Raw genomic sequence first — 21,581 nt, forward strand, 5'->3', positions numbered from 1 at the left:
GTCCATCCTTTGATCAAAGTTGACCCTTCTAGTGTAGGGGGTGTGCATCTCCTTGCATCATGGGCAAGTTGAATGCCAACCTTACGTTTTCTGGACTGAAATCTAAGTATTTCCCCTGGACCATTGTAAGCCAATTCTTAGGGTCCAGGTTCACACTTTGATCATGGTTCTTGGTGATCCATGAATTGGCATAAAACTCTTAAACCATTAAGATTCCGACTTGTTGAATGGGGTTGGTGAGAACTTCCCAACCTCTTCTTCGAATCTCATGTTGGATCTCCGGATATTCATCCTTTTTGAGCTTGAAAAGGACCTCGGGGATCACTTTCTTCTTGGCCACAACTTCATAGAAGTAGTCTTGATACACCCTTGAGATGAATCTCTCCATCTCCCATGATTCGGAGGTGGAAGCTTTTGCCTTCCCTTTCCTCTTTCTAGAGGTTTTTCCGGGCTTTGGTGCCATAAATGGTTATGGAAAAACAAAAAGCAACGCTTTTACCACACCAAACTTAGAAGGTTTGCTCATCCTCGAGTAAAAGAAGAAAGAAAAGAGTAGAAGAGGAAGAAATAGAGGAGATGGAGGGGGTTTAGTGGTTCGGCTAAGGGGGATTAGTAGTGTGTATGATGTGTGAAAATGAATGAGTGAAGATGGGTTTATATAAGAGTGGAGAGAGGGGTAGGGTTCGGCCATGTATGGGTGGGTTTGGGAGGAAAAGTGGTTTGAATTTGAATGGTGAGGTAGGTGGGGTTTTCTGATGGATGAATATGGATTAGTGAAGGGATTATGGAGAAGAGGGTAGGATTTGATAGGAGAGGGGTTTTTGGGGAAGAGGTATTGAGGTGATTGGTGAAGGGTATTTGGGGGAGAGTGTTATGGAAAGGTGTGAAGAAGAGAGAGAGAGAGAGAGAGATGAGGTAGGTGGGGATCCTGTGGGGTCCACAAATCCTGAGGTGTCAAGGATTTCTCATCCCTGCACCATGTTGGCGTGTAAACGCCCCTTGCTTGCCAATCCTGGCGTTAAACGCCAGGTTGCTGCCCATTTCTGGAGTTTAACACCAGCTTTTCTCCCCTTTCTGGCGTTTCACGCCAGCTCTGTGCCCATTTCTGGCATTAAATGCCAGCTCTGTGCCCCTTTCTGGCGTTAAACACCCAGAATGGTGCCAGACTGGGCGTTTAACGCCCATTCTGCTACCCTTACTGGCGTTTAAACGCCAGTAAGCTTCTCCTCTAGGGTGTGCTGTTTTTAATACCATTTTTCATTCTGTTTTTGTTTTTTCAGTTGTTTTTGTGACTTCACATGATCGTTAACCTACAGAAAACATAAAATAACAATGGAAAAATAAATAGATATAATAAAATTGGGTTGCCTCCCAACAATCGCTTCTTTAATGTCAGTAGCTTGACAGTGGGCTCTCATGGAGCCTTACAGATACTCAAAGCTTGATGATGGCCTCCTAACACCAAACTTAGAGTTTGAATATGGGGGCTCTATTTGACTCTGCATTGAGAGAAGCTTTTCATGCTTCCTTTCCATGGTTACAGAGGGATATCCTTGAGCTGTAATCACAAGGGAGTCCTCATTCACTTGAATGACTAATTCTCCTCTGCCAACATCAATCACAGCTTTTGCTGTGGCTAGGAAGGGTCTGCCAAGGATGATGGATTCATCCATACACTTTCCAGTGTCTAGGATTATGAAATCAACAGGGATGTAGTGGTCTTCAATCTTTACCAAGACATCCTCTATAAGTCTATAAGCCTGTTTCCTTGAATTGTTTGCCATCTCTAGTGAGATTCTTGCAGCTTGTACCTCAAGGATCCCTAGCTTCTCCATTACAGAGAGAGGCATGAGGTTTATGCTTGATCCTAGGTCACACAAAGCCTTCTCAAAGGTCATGGTGCCTATGGTACAAGGTATTGAGAACTTTTCAGGATCCTGTCTCTTTTGAGGTAATCTCTGCCTAGTCAAGTCATCCAGTTCTTTGGTGAGCAAGGGGGGTTCATCCTCCCAAGTCTCATTACCAAATAACTTGGCATTTAACTGCATGATTGCTCCAAGGTACTTATCAACTTGCTCTTTAGTAACATCTTCATCCTCTTCAGAGGAAGAATACTCATCACAGCTCATGAATGGCAGAAGTAAATTTAATAGAATCTCTATGGTCTCAGTGTGAGCCTCAGATTCCCATGGTTCCTCATTAGGGAACTCCTTGGAGGCCAGTGGACGCCCATTGAGGTCTTCCTCAGTAGAAATCACTGCCTTTCCCTCCTCTATACATTCGGCCATGTGGGATGTGTTTATGGCCTTGCATTCTCTCTTTGGGTTCTCTTCTGTATTGCTTGGGAGAGTACTAGGAGGGAGTTCAGTAACTTTCTTACTCAGCTGACCCACTTGTGCCTCCAAATTTCTAATGGAGGGTCTTGTTTCAGTAATGAAACTTTGAGTGGTTTTAATTAGATCAGAGACTATGGTTGCTAAGTCAGAATGGCTCTGCTTAGAATTCTCTGTTTGTTGTTGAGAAGATGATGGAAAAGGCTTGCTATTGCTAAACCTATTTCTTCCACCATTACTGTTGTTGAAGCCTTTTTGAGGTCTCTGTTGGTCCTTCCATGAGAGATTTGGATGATTTCTCCATGAAAGATTATAGGTGTTTCCATAGGATTCTCCCATGTAATTCACCTCTTCCATTGCCTGGTTCTCAGGATCATAAGCTTCTTCTTCAGATGAAGCTTCTTTGGTATTGCCTGTTGCTGCTTGCATTCCAGACAGACTCTGAGAAATCATATTGACTTACTGAGTCAATATTTTATTCTGAGCCAATATGGCATTCAGAGTATCAATCTCAAGAACTCATTTCTTCTGATTTGTCCCATTATTCACAGGATTCCTTTCAGAAGTGTACATGAATTGGTTATTTGCAACCATCTCAATGAGTTCCTGAGCTTCTGCAGGTGTCTTCTTCAAATAAAGAGATCCTTCAGCAGAGCTGTCTAATAACATCTTGGACAGTTCAGATAGACCATCATAGAAAATACTTATGATGCTCCATTCTGAAAGCATGTCAGAAGGACACCTTCTGATCAATTTCTTGTATCTTTCCCAAGCTTCATAGAGGGATTCACCTTCCTTATGTCTGAAGGTTTGGACTTCCACTCTAAGCTTACTCAATTTTTGAGGTGGAAAGAACTTTGCCAAGAAGGCATTGACCAGCTTTTCCCAAGAGTTCAGGCTTTCTTTAGGTTGTGAGTCCAACCATATCCTAGCTCTGTCTCTTACAGCAAAAGGGAAGAGCATAAGTCTGTAGACCTCAGGATCAACCCCATTGGTCTTAACAGTATCACAGATTTGTAACAATTCAGCTAAGAACTGATGAGGATCTACTAATGGAAGTCCATAAAACTTGCAATTTTGTTGCATTAGAGAAACTAATTGAGGCTTAAGCTCAAAGTTGTTTGCTCCAGTGGCAGGGATTGAGATGCTTCTCCCATAGAAGTCGGGAGTAGGTGCAGTAAAGTCACCAAGCACCTTCCTTGCATTGTTGGCATTGTTGTTGTTTTCGGCTGCCATGGCTTCTTCTTGTTTAAAAATTTATGTTAGGTCCTCTACAGAGAGTTGTGCTTTAGCTTCTCTTAGCTTTCTCTTCAAGGTCCTTTTAGGTTCAGGATCAGCTTCAACAAGAATTCCCTTGTCCTTGTTCCTGCTCATATGAAAGAGAGAAGAGGAAAGTATGGAATCCTCTATGTCACAGTATAGAGATTCCTTGAGGTGTCAGAGGAAAAGAAGAATAGAAGGAGGAGGTAGAGAGGAGAGAATTCGAACTTATAGAAAGAGAGTCCGAATCGCTGATAGTGGAAGAGTGTTAGTCCTTAAATAGAAGGATGTGAGAAGAGGGGAAGAATTTTCGAAAACAAATTAAAAAGATTTTGAAATAATTAAAAAAATTTTAAAAAAATGGTTGATGATTTTCGAAAATTGAAATTGAGGTAATAATTAATTGATTTTGAAAAAGATTTTGAAATTAGAAATAAAAAAGATATGATTGAAAATTATTTTGAAAAAGATGTGATTGAGAAGATATGATTGAGAAGATATGATTGAAAATCAAATTGAAAAAAAAAGAAAGTTTTAAAATTAAAGTTGGTTACTTGACTATCAAGAAATTAAAAGACATGATTTTAGAATTTAAAATTTGATCCTTTCTTAATAGGCAAGTAACAACTTGAAAATTTTGAATTAAATCATTAATTGTAGCAAGGATTTTCAAAAATGAAAAAAATGGAAAGAAAATTGATTTTGAAAAGATATGATTGAAAAGATATGATTTGAAAAAGATTTGATTTTGAAAAATTATGAAAATTTGAAAAAGATTTGAATTAAAAACAAAATCTTACCTCTTGTGCCATTCTGGCGTTTAACGCCCAAAATACTACCCTTTTGGGCATTTAACGCCCAGCCAGGTACCCTGGCTGGCGTTTAAACGCTAGTTTTCCTTCCTCACTGGTCGTTTTGAATGCCCAGCTTTTTCTATGTAATTCCTCTGCTGCATGTTCTAAATCTTCAATTTTTTGTATTATTGACTTGAAAAGACATAAATTTGAAAATTTTTTTTTGAATTTTTAATGATGAGAAACAATCAAAATGCAACTAATCATGGAAAACTAAAATCAAACAAACAATGCATGCAAGACACCAAACTTAGAAATTTTCATACTAGAGACACTAACAAATTGAAAATGCATATGAAAAACAACAAAACACACAAAACTAGAGAGATTAAAGATCAGAGCAAGGAAATCATCAAGAATAGCTTGAAGATTAATGAAGAAAATAATGCATGTAATTTTCGAAAATTAGAAAAATGCAATTGACACCAAACCTAAAAGTTGACACTAGACTCAAACAGGAAACACAAATTTTTTTGGTTTTTATGATTTTATAAAATTTTTTGTAATTTTTTTCAAAAATTATTTGGAAAAGAAAATAAGGATTTCAAAATTCTTAATAAGAATTCCAGGAATCATGCAATGTTAGTCTAAAACTCCAGTCCAGGAATTAGACATGGCTTACTAGCTAGCCAAGCTTTCAGTGAAAGCTTCGGTTCAAAACACAAGACATGGCCAATGGCCAGCCAAGCTTTAGCAGATCATTACGTTCAACAGCAAGTTTGATAGAAATCAATAAGCTCTTGTGATGATAAGTTGAAACCTCGGTCCAAAAGATTAGACATGGCTTCACAGCCAGCCAGACTTCAACAAATCATCATGAAACTCTAGAATTCATTCTTAAAAATTCTGAAGAACAAAATAGAAATACATTTTTTTTGAAATTTTTCAAAAAATAAAAAGTAAAAAGCATAAAATAAATTACCTAATTTGAGCAACAAGATGAACCGTCAGTTGTCCAAACTCGAACAATCCCCGGCAGTAGCGCCAAAAACTTGGTGCACGAAATTATGATCATCAATGGCGCCAACAACTTCGTACGCACAATTGTAATCTCAACTCTTTGTCACAACTTCGCACAACTAACTAGCAAGTGCACTGGGTCATCCAAGTAATAAACCTTACGTGAGTAAGGGTCGATCCCACGGAGATTGTCAGCTTGAAGCATGCTATGGTCATCTTGTAAATCTCAGTCAGGCGGATTCAAATGGTTATGGAGAATTGATAATTAAAAGATGAATAAAATATAAAATAGGATAGGGATACTTATGTAATTTATTGGTGAGAATTTCAGATAAGCGTATGAAGATGCTTTGTTCCTCCTAAACTTCTGCTTTCCTATTGCCTTCTTCCAATCATTCATACTCCTTTCCATGGCAAGCTTATGTTGGGTTTAACCGTTATCAATGGCTACCTCCCGTCCTCTCAATGAAAATGGTCCAAATGCGCTGTCACTGCACGGCTAATCATCTGTCGGTTCTCGATCATATTGGAATAGGATCCATTGATCCTTTTGCGTCTGTCACTACGGCCAACACTCGCGAGTTTGAAGCTCGTCACAGTCATCCCTTCTTAGATCCTACTCGGAATGCAACAGACAAGGTTTAGACTTTCCGGATCTCAAGAATGCTGCCAACTGATTTTAGCCTATACCACGAAGACTCTGATCTCATGGAATGGAAGGCTCGGTTGTCAGGCGAGGCAACCATGCGTCATGAACCAAGAGGCTAAGAGATACGCACTCAAGCTATTGCAAGTAGAACGGAAGTGGTTGTCAGACACGCGTTCGTAGGTGAAAATGATGATGAGTGTCATGAATCATCACATTCATGAGGTTGAAGAACGAGTGTATATCTTAGAGAAGAATTAGGCGTGAATTGAATAGAAAATAGTAGTACTTTGCATTAATTCATGAAGAACAGCAGAGCTCCACACCTTAATCTACCGTGTATAGAAACTCCACCGTTGAAAATATATAAGAACAAAAGGTCAAGGCATGGCCGAATGGCCAGCCTCCCACGAGCGTATAAGATAGCATAAGGCTCATCAAAGATCAAAAGTATCATAGCAAAAGGTCCTATTTATAGAGAACTAGTAGCCTAGGGTTTACAGAAATAGGTAATTAATGCAGAGATCCACTTCCGGGCCAACTAGGAGTGTGCTTGGGCTGAGGATTGAAGCTTTCACATGTAGAGACTTTTCTTGGAGTTAAACGCCAGCTTTTGTGCCAGTTTGGGCGTTTAACTCCAGCTTTTCTTCCAGTTCTGGCGTTTTGACACCAGAATTTTTATGCTGACTTGGAACGCCGGTTTGGGCTATCAAATCTAGAGCAAGGTATAGACTATTATATATTGCTGGAAAGTCCAGGATGTCTACTTTCCAACACAATTGAGAGTGCGCCAATTGGGCTTCTGTAGCTCCAGAAAATCCACTTCGAGTGCAGGGAGGTCAGAATCCAACAGCATCTGCAGTCCTTTTTCAGCCTCTGAATCAGATTTTTGCTCAGGTCCCTCAATTTCAGCCAGAAAATACCTGAAATCACAGAAAAACACACAAACTCATAGGAAAGTCCAGAAATGTGATTTTTATTTAAAAACTAATAAAAAATATAATAAAAACTAACTAAAACATACTAAAAACTACCTAAAAACAATGCCAAAAAGCGTATAAATTATCCGCTTACCAGGATTCCTGGATGAGTTCAAGCACAAGCCACCATAACAGGGAGCTCATCAAATGTCTAACTTAAGGACTTTAACTAAAAGTGCTAGGTGGGAGACAACCCACTATGTTATAATTGTTCTTTTTTTATTCTTAATCTTATTTTATTTTATTTTTACTAGTGTTCTTTCATAACTTCTGCATATAGCCTGCATTTGCATTTGCATATTCCAAAAAAAACAAAAAAAAGAGAGCACGTAATGCGCAAGCATCGCTGACGCGTTCGCATCATAGTTGCGTTGGGAAGAAAATAAAATTGAACAGAAAGTCACGCGAAAGCGTGGCTGGAGGCGTGCCTTAGGCACAACCATGCCCACGCGACCGCGTCAATGATGCGTCCGCGTGATTCTGAAAAAGAGCCTCCCATGCGTCTGCGTCACGCACGCAACCGCGTGGCCCTGCAAAATCAACGTAAATGGGTGTATGGCTGTAAGTTATGATAGAGTGGGGTTGGAATGATGCTAGAAGCACCAGCCCTATCACGCGACCGCGTCCCCCACGCGTCCGCGTCGTTTTCAAAATATGGCCATTCACGCGATCGCGTCAACCACGCGCACGCGTCACCTAACAAAATTTTGGCTAAATACAAACAAACAGAAAGTCGTGCGAATGCAAGGCTGGTCTCGCGCCACTAGCACAAATCAAGTCACGCGAACGCGTGCCCCACGCGTCCGCGTCGCCTGCGCCGCACAGCTTATCTAGATCAACACCAATTATCTTATCTTTTCTTCCCCAATCCTAATTTTTTCTTTCCCCTTCTTATTTCTTTCTTATTCCTTCTTTCTTCTTTCTTCTTTCTTACTTTCTTCTTCTTCATTCCTTTAACTTCTCATCCCTCTTCACTTCCATTCTATTTTATTTAATTTATTTGCATACTTTCATCCATTGCATTTTAATTTTGTGCATATTTTTATTTTCTTTTCTAAATTTATTATTTTTTCATTGGTGTTAAAATTTTCTTATTCAATTGTTGCATCTTTTCTTGAATTATTCTGGTGCTTCATGACTTGTTTTACTCTGACTGGGTATTATTCTTCATAAGTCAATGCTACTCCTTCAATTATCTTGCACTGACATGAACTTACATTATCTTGCATTACCCACACTCTCTCCCCCATTGTTGCAACTTTTGCACCACTGGTATGCCATGTGCTTCTATTGTTTTCTCACTTGCATGTTGTAGCTACCATGTAATTGAGACCCTCATTATTTGGCATTAACCTACTAGTGTGGGAAATCGTGATTGTTCATTCCTTGGTAACGGCGCTAAAAACTTAATACGCACGTTCATAATCATAGTTCTTTGTCACAACTTCGCATAACTAACTAGCAAGTGCACTGGGTTGTCCAAGTAATAAACCTTACGTGAGTAAGGGTCGATCCCACGGAGATTGTCGGCTTGAAGCAAGCTATGGTCATCTTGCAAATCTCATTCAGGCAGATTCAAATGGTTATGGTGAATTGATAATTAAACTATAATTAAAATATAAAATAGGATAGAAATACTTATGTAATTCATTGGTGAGAATTTCAGATAAGCGTATAGAGATGCTTTTGTTCCTCTTGAACCTCTGCTTTCCTGCTGTCTTTATCCAATCATTCCTACTCCTTTCCATGGCAAGCTTTATGTAGGGCATCACCGTTGTCAATGGCTACTTCCCGTCCTCTCAGTGAAAATGGTCCAAGATGCGCTATCACCGCACGGCTAATCATCTGTCGGTTCTCGATCATACTGGAATAGGATTCGGTAATCCTTTTGCGTCTGTCACTACGCCCAGCACTCGCGAGTTTGAAGCTCATCACAGCCATCCTTTCCCGGATCCTACTCGGAATACCACAGACAAGGTTTAGACTTTCTGGATCTCAAGAATGGCCGCCAATAATTCTAGCCTATACCACGAAGACTCTGATTGTGAATTAAGAGGCTAGGAGATACACATTCAAGCTTGTTTGCAGGTAGAACGGAAGTGGTTGTCAGGCACGCGTTCATAGGTGAGAATGGTGATGAGCGTCACATAATCATCACATTCATCATGTTCTTGTGTACGAATGAATATCTTAGAGAAGAAATAGGCTTGAATTGAATAGAAAAACAATAGTACTTTGCATTAATTCATGAGGAACAGCAGAGCTCCACACCTTAATCTATGGTGTGTAGAAACTCTACCGTTGAAAATACAAAAGTGATAATGGTCCAGGCATGACCGAATTTCTAGCCTCCCAAAGAGGGTTCAATCATCAAAACATGATCAAAAGATGTTAAAAGATAATAGTAAAAAGTTCTATTTATACTAAACTAGTTACTAGGGTTTACAGAGATAAGTAAATGATGTAGAAATCCACTTCCGGGCCCACTTGTTGTGTGCTTGGGCTAAGCATTGAAGATTTTACGTGTATAGGTCTTCCTTGGAGTTGAACGCCAGTTTGTAACCTGTTTCTGGCATTTTACACTGCTTTGCAACCTGTTTCTGGCGTTTAACTCCAGAATAGGGCAGGGAGCTGGCGTTGAATGCTAGTTTGCGTCATCTAAACTCGGGCAAAGTATGGACTATCATATATTTCTGAAAAGCCCTAGATGTCTACTTTTCAACGTAATTGAGAGCGCGCCATTTGGACTCCTGCAGCTCCAGAAAATCCACTTTGAGTGCAGAGAGATCAGAATCCAACAGCATTTGCAGTGCTTCTTCAACCTCTGAATCTGATTTTTGCTCAAGTCCCTCAATTTCAGCTAGAAAATACCTGAAATCACAGAAAAACACACAAACTCATAGTAAAGTCCAGAAATGTGAATTTTATTTAAAAACTAATAAAAATATACTAAAAACTAACTAAATCATACTAAAAACTATGTAAAAACAATGCCAAAAAGCGTATAAATTAGCCGCTCATCACAACACCAAACTTAAATTGTTGCTTGTCCCCAAGCAACTGAAAATAAAATAGGATAAAAATAAGAGAATATACTATAAATTCCAAATATCAATGAAACTTAGCTCCAATTAGATGAGCGGGACTAGTAGCTTTTTGCTTCTGAAAAGTTTTTGGCATCTCACTTTATCCCTTGAAGTTCAGAATGATTGGCATCTATAGGAACTTAGAATTTAGATAGTGTTATTGATTCTCCTAGTTCAGTACATTGATTCTTGAACACAGCTACTTTATAAGTTTTGGCCGTGGCCCTAAGCACTTTGTTTTCCAGTATTACCACCGGATACATAAATGCCACAGACACATAACTGGGTGAACCTTTTCAGATTGTGACTCAGCTTTGCTAAAGTCCCCAATTAGAGGTGTCCAGGGTTCTTAAGCACACTCTTTTTTTTCTTTGGACCTTGACTTTAACCGCTCAGTCTCAAGTTTTCACTTGACACCTTCACGCCACAAGCACATGGTTAGGGACAGCTTGGTTTAGCCGCTTAGGCCAGGATTTTATTCCTTTAGGCCCTCCTATCCACTGATGCTCAAAGTCTTGGATCCTTTTTATTACCCTTGCCTTTTGGTTTTAAGGGCTATTGGCTTTTTGCTCTTGCCTTTTGGTTTTAAGAGCTTTTGGCTTTTTCTGCTTGCTTTTTCTTTTTTTTTTTTCGCTATTTTTTTTTTACATTTTTTTTCTGCAAGCTTTTGCATTCACTACTTTTTCTTGCTTCAAGAATAAATTTTATGATTTTTCAGATTATCAATAACATTTCTCCTTTTTCATCATTCTTTCAAGAGCCAACATATTTAACATTCATAAACAACAATATCAAAAGACATATGCACTGTTCAAGCATTCATTCAAAAAACAAAAAGTATTGTCACCACATCAAAATAATTAAACTAATTTCAAGGTTGAATTTGAAACCATGTACTTCTTATTCTTTTGTTTTTAGAACAGTTTTCATTTAGGAGAGGTGATGGATTCATAGGACATTCATAGCTTTAAGACATAGACAGAGACACAAACATAAATAAAACATAAAGCATAGTAAACGAAAAAAGGAAAATAAGAACAAGGATATTAAGGAACGGGTCCACCTTAGTGAGGGTGGCAACTTCCTCTTCTTGAAGAACCAATGGTGCTCTTGAGCTCATCTATATCTCTTCCTTGCCTTTGTTGCTCCTCCCTCATAGATCTTTGATCTTCTCTAATCTCATGGAGAATGATGGAGTGCTCTTGGTGTTCCATCCTTAGTTGTCCCATGTTGGAACTTAATTCTCCTAGGGAGGTGTTGATTTGCTCCCAATAGTTTCGTGGAGGAAAGTGCATCCCTTGAGGCATCTCAGGAATTTCATGGTGAGGAATTTCCTCATGCTCTTGTTGAGGCCCATGATCTCTTGTTTGCTCCATCCTTTTCTTAGTGATGTGCTTATCCTCATCAATGAGGATATCTCCCTCTATGTCAATCCCAGCCGAATCGCAGAAGTGGCAAATGAGGTGAGGAAAGGCTAACCTTGTCAAAGTGGATGACTTGTCAGCCACCTTATAGAGTTCTTGAGGTATAATCTCATGAACTTCCACTTCCTCCCCAATCATGATACTATGGATCATGATGGCCCGGTCTACAGTAACTTCAGACCGATTGCTAGTAGGAATAATTGAGCGTTGAATGAACTCCAACCATCTTCTAGCTACAAGCTTAAGGTCCAGTCTTCTCAATTGAACTGGCTTGCCTCTTGAGTCAACTTTCCATTGAGCTCCTTTCACACATATGTCCATGAGGACTTGGTCCAACCTTTGATCAAAGTTGACCCTTCTAGTGTAGGGGCGTGCGTTTTCTTGAATCATTGGCAAGTTGAACGCCAGCCTTACATTTTCCGGACTGAAATCTAAGTATTTCCCCCGAACCATGGTAAGCCAATGCTTTGGATTCGGGTTCACACTTTGATCATGGTTCCTAGTGATCCATGCGTTTGCATAGAACTCTTGAACCATTAAGATCCTGACTTGTTGAATGGGGTTGGTGAGAACTTCCCAACCTCTTCTTTGGATCTCAAGTCGGATCTCCGGATACTCATTCTTTTTTAGCTTGAAAAGAACCTCAGGGATCACTTTCTTCTTGGCCACAACTTCATAGAAGTGGTCTTGATGGACCTTTGAGATGAATCTCTCCATCTCCCATGACTCAGAGGTGGAAGCAATTGCCTTCCCTTTCCTCTTTCTTGAGGTTTCTCTGGCCTTAAGTGCCATTAATGGTTATGGAAAAACAAAAAGCAATGCTTTTACCACACCAAACTTAAAATGTTTGCTCGTCCCCGAGCAAAAGAAGAAAGAAAGAAGGAGAAGAAGAAAAAAAATGGAAGAGAGGGAGAGAAGTGTGTATTCGGCCAAGGGGAAGAAGAAAGGGTTGTGTTGTGTGAAAATGAAGGAGTGATGACGGGTTTATATAGGAGTGGGTGAAGGTGTAGGGTTCGGCCATTAGGGTTGGGTTTGGGAGGGAAAAGAATTTGAATTTTGGAGGTAGGTGGGGTTTATGGGGAAGAGTGGATGGATGTGAGTGGTGAAGAGGTGGGGTAGGTAAGGATCCTGTGGGGTCCACAGATCCAGTGAGGTCAAGGACTTAACATCCCTACTCCAATTAGGCATGTAAAATGCCCTTAGCATGCATGTCTGGCGTTAAACTCCAGCTTGCTACTTGTTTTTGGCGTTCAACGCCAGCTTGGTGCTTGTTTCTGGCGTTAAACGCTAGACAGATGCTTGTTTCTGGCGTTTAAACGCCAGAATGCTCTTCCTCCAGGGTGTGCTATTTTTAATGCTATTTTTCATTCTGTTTTTGATTTTTCAGTAGTTTTTGTGACTTCACATGATCATCAACCTAAAGAAAACATAAAATAGCAATGAAAAATAAATAGATATATAATTAAATAACATTGGGTTGCCTCCCAACAAGCACTTATTTAATGTCAATAGCTTGACAGTGAGCTCTCAATGAGCCTCATAGATGTTCAGAGCATTGTTGGGACCTCCCAACACCAAACTTAGAGTTTGATTGTGGGGGCTTTGGTTGACTCTGTAGTGAGAGAAGCTTTTCATGCTTCCTCTCCATGGTTACAGAAGGAGAACCTTGAGTTTCAAATACAGGGTAGTCCTCATTCAGTTGAAGGACCAACTCTCCTCTGTCCACATCAATCACAGCTTTTGCTGTGGCTAGGAAGGGTTTTCCAAGGATGATGGATTCATCCTCATCCTTCCCAGTGTCTAGGATTATGAAATCAGCAAGGATGTAAAGGCCTTCAACCTTTACTAACACGTCCTCTACTTGTCCATAAGCCTATTTTCTTGAGTTGTCCGCCATCTCTAATGAGATTCTGGCAGCTTGCACCTCAAAGATCCCAAGTTTTTCCATTACAGAGAGTGGCATTAAGTTTATTCTTGACCCCAGGTCACACAGAGCCTTCTCAAAGGTCATGGTGCTTATGTTACAGAGAATTAGGAATTTACCAGGATCTTGTTTCTTTTGAGGTAATTTCTGCCTATCCAATGCATTCAGTTCATTGGTGAGCAAGGGAGGTTCATCTTCCCAAGTCTCATTACCAAATAATTTGGTATTCAGCTTCATGATTGCACTAAGGTACTTAGCAACTTACTTTTCAGTAATGTCTTCATCCTCTTCAGAAGAAGAATACTCATCAGAGCTCATGAAGGGCAGAAGCAGGTTGAATGGAATCTCTTTGGTCTCTGGATGAGCCTCAGATTCCTTTGGTTCCTCAAAGGAAAACTCCTTATTCGTCACTGAATGTCCCAAGAGGTCTTCCTCACTAGGATTCACGTCCTCCTCCTCCTCTCTGGGTTCGGCCACACCAAGTAAGGTAATGGCCTTGCACTCTCTTTTTGGATTCTCTTCTGTATTTTTTGGGAGAGTACTAGGAGGAGTTTCAGTGACTCTTTTACTCAGCTGGCTCACTTGTGCCTCCAAATTTCTAATGGAGGACCTTGTTTCATTCATGAAACTTACAGTGGCCTTAGATAGATCAGAGACTATATTTGCTAAGCTAGATGGATTCTGCTCAGAATTCTCTGTCTGTTGCTGAGTGGATGATGGAAAAGGCTTGCTATTGCTAAACCTGTTTCTTCCACCATTATTAAAGCCTTGTTGAGGCTTTTGTTGATCCTTCCATGAGAAATTTGGATGATTTCTCCATGAGGGATTATAAGTGTTTCCATAGGGTTCACCCATGTAATTTACCTCTGCTATTGCAGGGTTCTCAGGATCATAAGCTTCTTCTTCAGAAGATGCCTCTATAGTACTATTGGATGCAGCTTGCAATCCATTTAGACTCTGAGAAATCATATTGACTTGCTGAGTCAATATTTTGTTCTGAGCCAATATGGCATTCAGAGCATCAATTTCAAGAACTCCCTTCCTCTGAGGCGTTCCATTACTCACAGGACTCCTTTCAGAAGTGTACATGAACTGGTTATTTGTAATCATGTCAATGAGTTCCTGAGCTTCTGCAGGCATTTTCTTTAGGTGAATGGATCCACCTGCAGAATGGTCCAATGACATCTTAGATAATTCAGACAGACCATCATAGAATATATCCAGGATGGTCCATTCTGAAAGCATGTCAGAAGGACACTTTTTGGTCAGTTGCTTGTATATCTCCCAAGCTTCATAGAAGGATTCACCTTCTTTCTGTTTGAAGGTTTGAACATCCACTCTAAGCTTGCTAAGCTTTTGAGGAGGAAAGAACTTGGCTAAGAAAGCTGTGACCAGCTTATCCCAAGAGTTCAGGGTATCTTTAGGTTGAGAGTCCAACCATATTCTAGCTCTGTCTCTTACAGCAAACGGGAAAAGCATAAGCCTGTAGACCTTGAGATCAACCCCATTGGTCTTAACAGTATCACAGATCTGCAAGAATTCAGTTAAGAACTGAAAAGGATCTTCTAATGGAAGTCCATGAAACTTGCAATTCTGTTGCATCAGAAAAACTAATTGAGGTTTTAGCTCCAAATTCTTTGCTCCAATGGCAGGGATTGAGATGCTTCTTCCATGTAAGTTAGAATTTGGTGCAGTGAAGTTGATGAGCGGATAATTTATATGCTTTTTGGCATTGTTTTTAGTATGTTTTTAGTACATTTTAGTTTGTTTTTATTATGTTTTTATTAGTTTTTAAATAAAAATCACTTTTCTGGGCTTTACTATGAGTTTGTGTGTTTTTCTGTGATTTCAGGTATTTTCTGGCTGAAATTGAGGGACCTGAGCAAAAATCTGATTCAGAGGCTGAAAAAGGACTGCAGATGCTATTGGATTCTGACCTCCCTGCACTCGAAGTGGATTTTCTAGAGCTACAGAAGCCCAATTGGTGCGCTCTCAATTGGGTTGGAAAGTAGACATCGTGGGCTTTCCAGCAATATATAATAGTTTATACTTTTCCCGAGCTTTGATGGCCCAAAGAGGCGTTCCAAGTCAGCCTAAGAATTCTGGCGTTTCACTCCAAAACTGGCACAAAAGCTGGAGTTAAACGCCCAAACTGGCATAAAAGCTGGCGTTTAACTCGAAGAAATGTCTCTACACATGAAAGATTCAATGCTCAGCCCAAGCACACACCAAGTGGGCCCTGGAAGTGGAATTTTACAATAAACACCCTAGCTTACTCATTTTCTATAACCCTAGGTCACTAGTTTACTATAAATACTACTTTCAGTGATTCATATTGTATCTCATGACACTTTACACGTTTCTTATTGTATTCTCTACGGCATGAGTCTCTAAACCCTATTGTTGCGGGTGAGGAGCTCTACTGTTCTTCATGAATTAATGCAATTACTATTGTTTTCCATTCTATTACGCTTGCTTCCATTCTAAGATATTCATTCGCACTTCAACTTAATGAATGTGATGATCCGTGACACTCATCATCATTCTCACCTATGAACGCGTGCCTGACAACCACCTTCATTCTACCTTAGATTGAATGCATATCTCTTAGCCTCATAATTCAAATCAGAGTCTTCGTGGTATAAGCTAGAATCATTGGCGGTCATTCCTGAGATCTGGAACGTCTAAACCTTGTCTGTGGTATTCTAAGTAGGATCTGGGAAGGGATGACTGTGACGAGCTTCAAACTCGCGAGTGTTGGGCGTAGTGATAGACGTAAAAGGTTCAATGGATCCTATTCCGACATGATCGAGAACCGACAGATGATTAGCCGTGCGATGAAGCGCATTTGGAACATTTTCACTGAGAGGACGGGATGTAGCCATTGACAACGGTGATGCCCAACATAAAGCTTGCCATGGAAGGAGTCTTGCGTGCATGAAGAAGAAGACAGTAGGAAAGCAGAGGTTCAGAAGACAAAGCATCTTCAAAGCCTCAACCTGTTCTCCATTACTGCATAACAAGTATTTATTTCATGTTCTTTTACTTTTTACAATTTAATTTGAGAATTACTGATATCCTGACTAAGAGTTACAAGATAACCATAGCTTGCTTCAAGCCGACAATCTCCGTGGGTTCGACCCTTAATCACGTAAGGTATTACTTGGACGACCCAGTGCACTTGCTGGTTAGTTGTGCGGAGTTACAAAAGTGTGATTGTAATTTTGTGCACCAAGTTTTTGGTGCCGTTGCCGGGGATTGTTCGAGTTTGGGCAACTGACGGTTATTCTTTTTGCTTAGATTAGGAATATTTTATTTTTGTTAGTTTAGAGTCTTTTATTTGAGTTTAGTTTTATATTTTAAGTTTGATGTCAATTGCATGATTTTATTTTCTTTTAATTTTTTGAAATTGCATGTCCTTAGTTCTTTCTTGATTTTTAAAAATTCTAAGTTTGGTGTCTTCTTTGTGTTTTCCTTTAATTTTTCGAAAATTTGTGCTTTATTTTCTAAAAATTTTAAGTTTGGTGTTTTTGTGCTTTTATTTACTTAAAAATTTTTCAAAAATTTGTTCTTGGTGTTCATCTTGATCTTCAAAGTGTTCTTGGTGTTCATCTTGACATTCAAAGTTTTCTTGTTTGTACTCTGTTGTTTGATCTAAAATTTCTAAGTTTAGTGTCATTTTGTTGTTTTTCTCTTTCCGCATTAAAATTCAAAAATAAAAAAAATATCTTTTCCTTATTTTACTCGTAATTTTCGAAATTTGGCATTAAAGTAGTCAAAGATTTTCAATCATATCTTTTCAATCACATCTTTTTTTTTATTGCAATCATATCTTCTCAATCATATCTTTTTCAAAATAATTTTCAATCATATCTTTTTTTTTTATAAATTGCAATCATATCTTCTCAATCAAATTGTTTTCAAAATAATTTTCAATCTTATCTTTTTGATTGCTAATTTCAAAATCTTTTTAAAAAAAAATCACTTAACTACTTTCCTCTTTCACATTTCAAAATTAACTAAGCATTTTTTTTCAAAATCTTTTTATATAATTAATTAATTTAGTTTTCAATTTGCTTTGATTTTATTTTCCTTTAGTTTTTGAAATTTTATTTTATTTTCCATTTATTTTATTTTATTATTTTCGGTCACTTTTAATTAAATAAATTAAAATATATATATATATATATAATAATAATAATAATAATAATAATAATAATAATAATAATAATAATAATAATAATAATAATAATAATAATAATATAATTTAATTGCAATCCACATCATCTCCCTTTCTCCATCATGGACCTAAGTGGAAGTGAACGGTCCAGAAGGACTCTAGGGTCATATGCTAACCCCATCACAGCTGCATATGGGAATAGCATCTGTATACCTCCCATCAAAGCAAGTAGCTTTGAGCTAAATCCTCAGCTCATTATCATGGTGCAGCAAAATTGCCAGTATTCCGGTCTTCCACAGGAAGAACCTACTGAGTTTCTGGCGCAGTTCTTACAAATTGCTGACACAGTACGTGATAAAGAAGTGGATCAGGATGTCTACAGATTATTATTGTTTCATTTGCTGTAAAAGATCAAGCTAAGAGGTGGTTAAATAACCAACCCACAGTAAGCATAAAAACATGGAGACAATTAACAGACAAATTCCTGAATCAATTTTACCCTCCAAAAAGGATGACACAGCTAAGGCTGGACATCCAAGGCTTTAAACAAGAGGATCATGAATCCCTTTATAATGCTTGGGAGAGGTACAGAGGGATGCTGAAAAAATGCCCCTGTGAAATATTTTCAGAGTGGGTACAGTTAGACATCTTCTACTATGGGCTTACAGAAAAAGCTCAGGTGTCCCTAGACCACTAAGCTGGTGGATCTATACACATGAGAAAAACAATTGAAGAGGCTCAAGAACTCATAGATACAGTTGCTAGAAATCAACATCTGTACTCAAACAGTGAGTCCTCCATAAAAGAAGAGGCTATGGCAGTAACTACTGATCCCAATCCTCAAGAACAGATTGTTGAACTTAATCAGCAATTACTCCTTATGACAAAATAATTAGCAGAATTCAAAGAGATGCTCCAAGACACTAAAAATGCTAACAAGAATATAGAAGCACAATTGAATCAGACAAGACAGCAGCTATCTAAACAGATAACAGAAGAATGCCAAGCTGTCCAACTAAGGAGCGGGAAGACATTGAATAACTCAGCTCAAAGTAGCAAAAAGTCAAGAAAGGAACAAATGACAGAGGATGACCAAACCACTGCCCAAAATCCCTCTAAGGACATCAAGAGCCCAGAGAGGAATAACTCTGGCATTCAAACGCCAGAAAAGGGGGAAAAGTTGGCGTTAAACGCCCATTCCTTATCCAGCTCTGGCGTTCAAACGCCAGAAAAGAGTGGGAAGCTGGCGTTAAACGCCCATCAAGCACCCAATCCTGGCGTTCAAATGCCAATGAGGGATCAGACACCTGCAAGTGCTGATGATAACCCCTCTAAGAAGGCTTCTCCAATCACCGCTGTAGGAAATAAACCTGCAACAACTAAGGTTGAAGAATATAAAGCCAAGATGCCTTATCCTCAAAAACTCCGCCAAGCGGAACAGGATAAACAATTTGCCCGCTTTGCAGACTATCTCAAGACTCTTGAAAAAAAGATTCTGTTTGCAGAGGCACTTGAGCAAATACCCTCTTATGCTAAGTTCACGAAAGAAATCTTAAGTCATAAGAAGGATTGGAGAGAAACTGAAAAAGTGTTTCTCACTGAAGAATGCGGTGCATTCATTCTGAAAAGCTTACCAGAGAAGCTTCAAGATCCAGGAAGCTTCATGATACCATGCACATTAGAGGGTGCTTGTACCAAGACAGCCCTATGTGACCTTGGAGCAAGTATTAACCTAATACCTGCATCGACTATTAGAAAGCTTGGGTTGACTGAAGAAGTCAAACCAACCCGGATATGTCTTCAACTTGCTGATGGCTCCATTAAATACCCATCAGGCATAATTAAGGACATGATTGTCAAGGTTGGGCCATTTGACTTTCCCACTGACTTTGTAGTGCTAGAAATGGAGGAGCACAAGAGTGCAACTCTGATTCTAGGAAGACCTTTCCTAGCAACTGGACGAACTCTCATTGATGTCCAAAAAGGAGAAGTGACCCTGAGAGTCAATGAGGATGAGTTCAAGTTAAATGTTGTCAAAGCTATGCAACATCCAGACATGTCAAATGACTGCATGAGTGTTGATATTATTGACTCCCTAGTGGAAGAGGTCAATATGACTGAAAGTCTTGAATCAGAGCTAGAGGACATCTTTAAAGATGTTCAGCCTGATCTGGAGGAATCAGAGGAAATAAAAGAACCTCTGAAAATCCCTCAGAAAGAGGAGAAACCTCCTAAACCCGAGCTCAAACCATTACCACCATCCCTGAAATATGCATTTCTGGGAGAGGGTGACACTTTTCCAGTGATCATAAGCTCTGCTCTAAATCCACAGGAAGAGAAAGCACTAATTCAAGTGCTAAGGACACACAAGACAGCTCTTGGGTGGTCCATAAGTGACCTTAAGGGCATTAGCCCAGCAAGATGCATGCACAAGATCCTATTGGAGGATGATGCTAAACCAGTGGTTCAACCACAGAGGTGGCTAAATCCATCCATGAAGAAAGTGGTGCAGAAAGAGGTCACTAAGTTACTAGAGGCTGGGATTATTTATCCTATTTGTGATAGCCCTTGGGTGAGCCCTGTCCACGTTGTCCCCAAGAAGGGAGGCATGACAGTGGTTCATAATGAAAAGAATGAACTGGTTCCTATAAGAACAGTTACAGGGTGGCGTATGTGTATTGACTACAGAAGGCTCAATACAGCCACCCGAAAGGATCACTTTCCTTTACCATTCATAGACCAGATGCTAGAGAGACTAGCAGGTCATGAATATTACTGCTTTTTGGATGGCTATTCAGGTTACAACCAAATTGCAGTGGATCCTCAGGACCAAGAGAAAACAGTATTCACATGTCCTTTTGGAGTATTTGCTTACAGAAGAATGCCTTTTGGTCTGTGCAATGCACCTGCAACCTTTCAGAGGTGCATGCTCTCTATCTTCTCTGATATGGTAGAGAAGTTCCTGGAAGTCTTCATGGATGACTTTTCAGTATTTGGAGACTCATTCAGCTCCTATCTTGATCATCTAGCACTTGTCTTGAAAAGGTGCCAAGAGACTAACCTGGTCTTAAACTGGGAAAAATGTCACTTTATGGTGACTGAAGGAATTGTCCTTGGGCACAAAATTTCAAGCAAGGGAATAGAGGTGGATCAAGCCAAGGTAAAGGTAATTGAGAAATTACCACCACCTGCCAATGTTAAGGCAATCAGAAGCTTTCTGGGGAATGCAGGATTCTGTAGGAGGTTCATAAAGGATTTTTCAAAAATTGCTAAACCTCTAAGCAACCTGCTAGCTGCTGACACGCCAATTGTGTTTGACACTGAGTGTCTGCAGGCGTTTGAGACCCTGAAAGCCAAGCTGGTCACAACACCAGTCATCTCTGTACCTGATTGGACATTACCATTCGAACTAATGTGTGATGCCAGCGACCATGCCATTGGTGCAATGTTGGGACAGAGGCATAACAAGCTTCTGCACGTCATTTACTATTCTAGCCGTGTTTTAAATGATGCACAGAAGAATTACACAACCACAGAAAAAGATTTACTTGCAGTGGTTTATGCCATTGACAAGTTTAGATCCTATTTAGTAGGTTCAAAAATGATTGTGTATACTGACCATGCTGCTCTTAAATACCTACTCACAAAGCAGGATTCAAAACCCAGGCTCATAAGATGGGTGTTGCTTCTGCAAGAGTTTGATATAGAAATAAGAGACAGAAAAGGGACAGAGAACCAGGTAGCTGATCACCTGTCCCGGATAGAACCAGTAGCAGGGGCGTCCCACCTTCCTACTGAGATCTCTGAAACCTTTCCGGATGAGCAACTCTTCGCCATTCAGGAAGCACCATGGTTTGCAGACAGGAAAAGGAAGAAGCATGAAAGGCTTCTCTCAATACAAAGTCAAATAAAACCCCCACATTCAAACTCTAAG

At 39.5% G+C, this 21,581-nt stretch overlaps 2 non-coding genes across 2 annotated transcripts; both read left to right on the plus strand.

Moving 5' to 3' along the window:
• The first annotated feature begins 3,056 nt into the window (after positions 1-3,056).
• Positions 3,057-3,164, plus strand: LOC112753152 (small nucleolar RNA R71). Its single transcript, XR_003177549.1, has one exon. It is a non-coding gene; the product is annotated as a small nucleolar RNA R71 (small nucleolar RNA).
• Positions 3,165-14,706: 11,542 nt separating this feature from the next.
• Positions 14,707-14,814, plus strand: LOC112752712 (small nucleolar RNA R71). The gene has a single exon (XR_003177135.1). It is a non-coding gene; the product is annotated as a small nucleolar RNA R71 (small nucleolar RNA).
• Positions 14,815-21,581: the final 6,767 nt, after the last annotated feature.

Source organism: Arachis hypogaea, chromosome 15 (assembly GCF_003086295.3).
Source record: "Arachis hypogaea cultivar Tifrunner chromosome 15, arahy.Tifrunner.gnm2.J5K5, whole genome shotgun sequence".
Classification (NCBI taxonomy): Eukaryota; Viridiplantae; Streptophyta; class Magnoliopsida; order Fabales; family Fabaceae; genus Arachis; species Arachis hypogaea.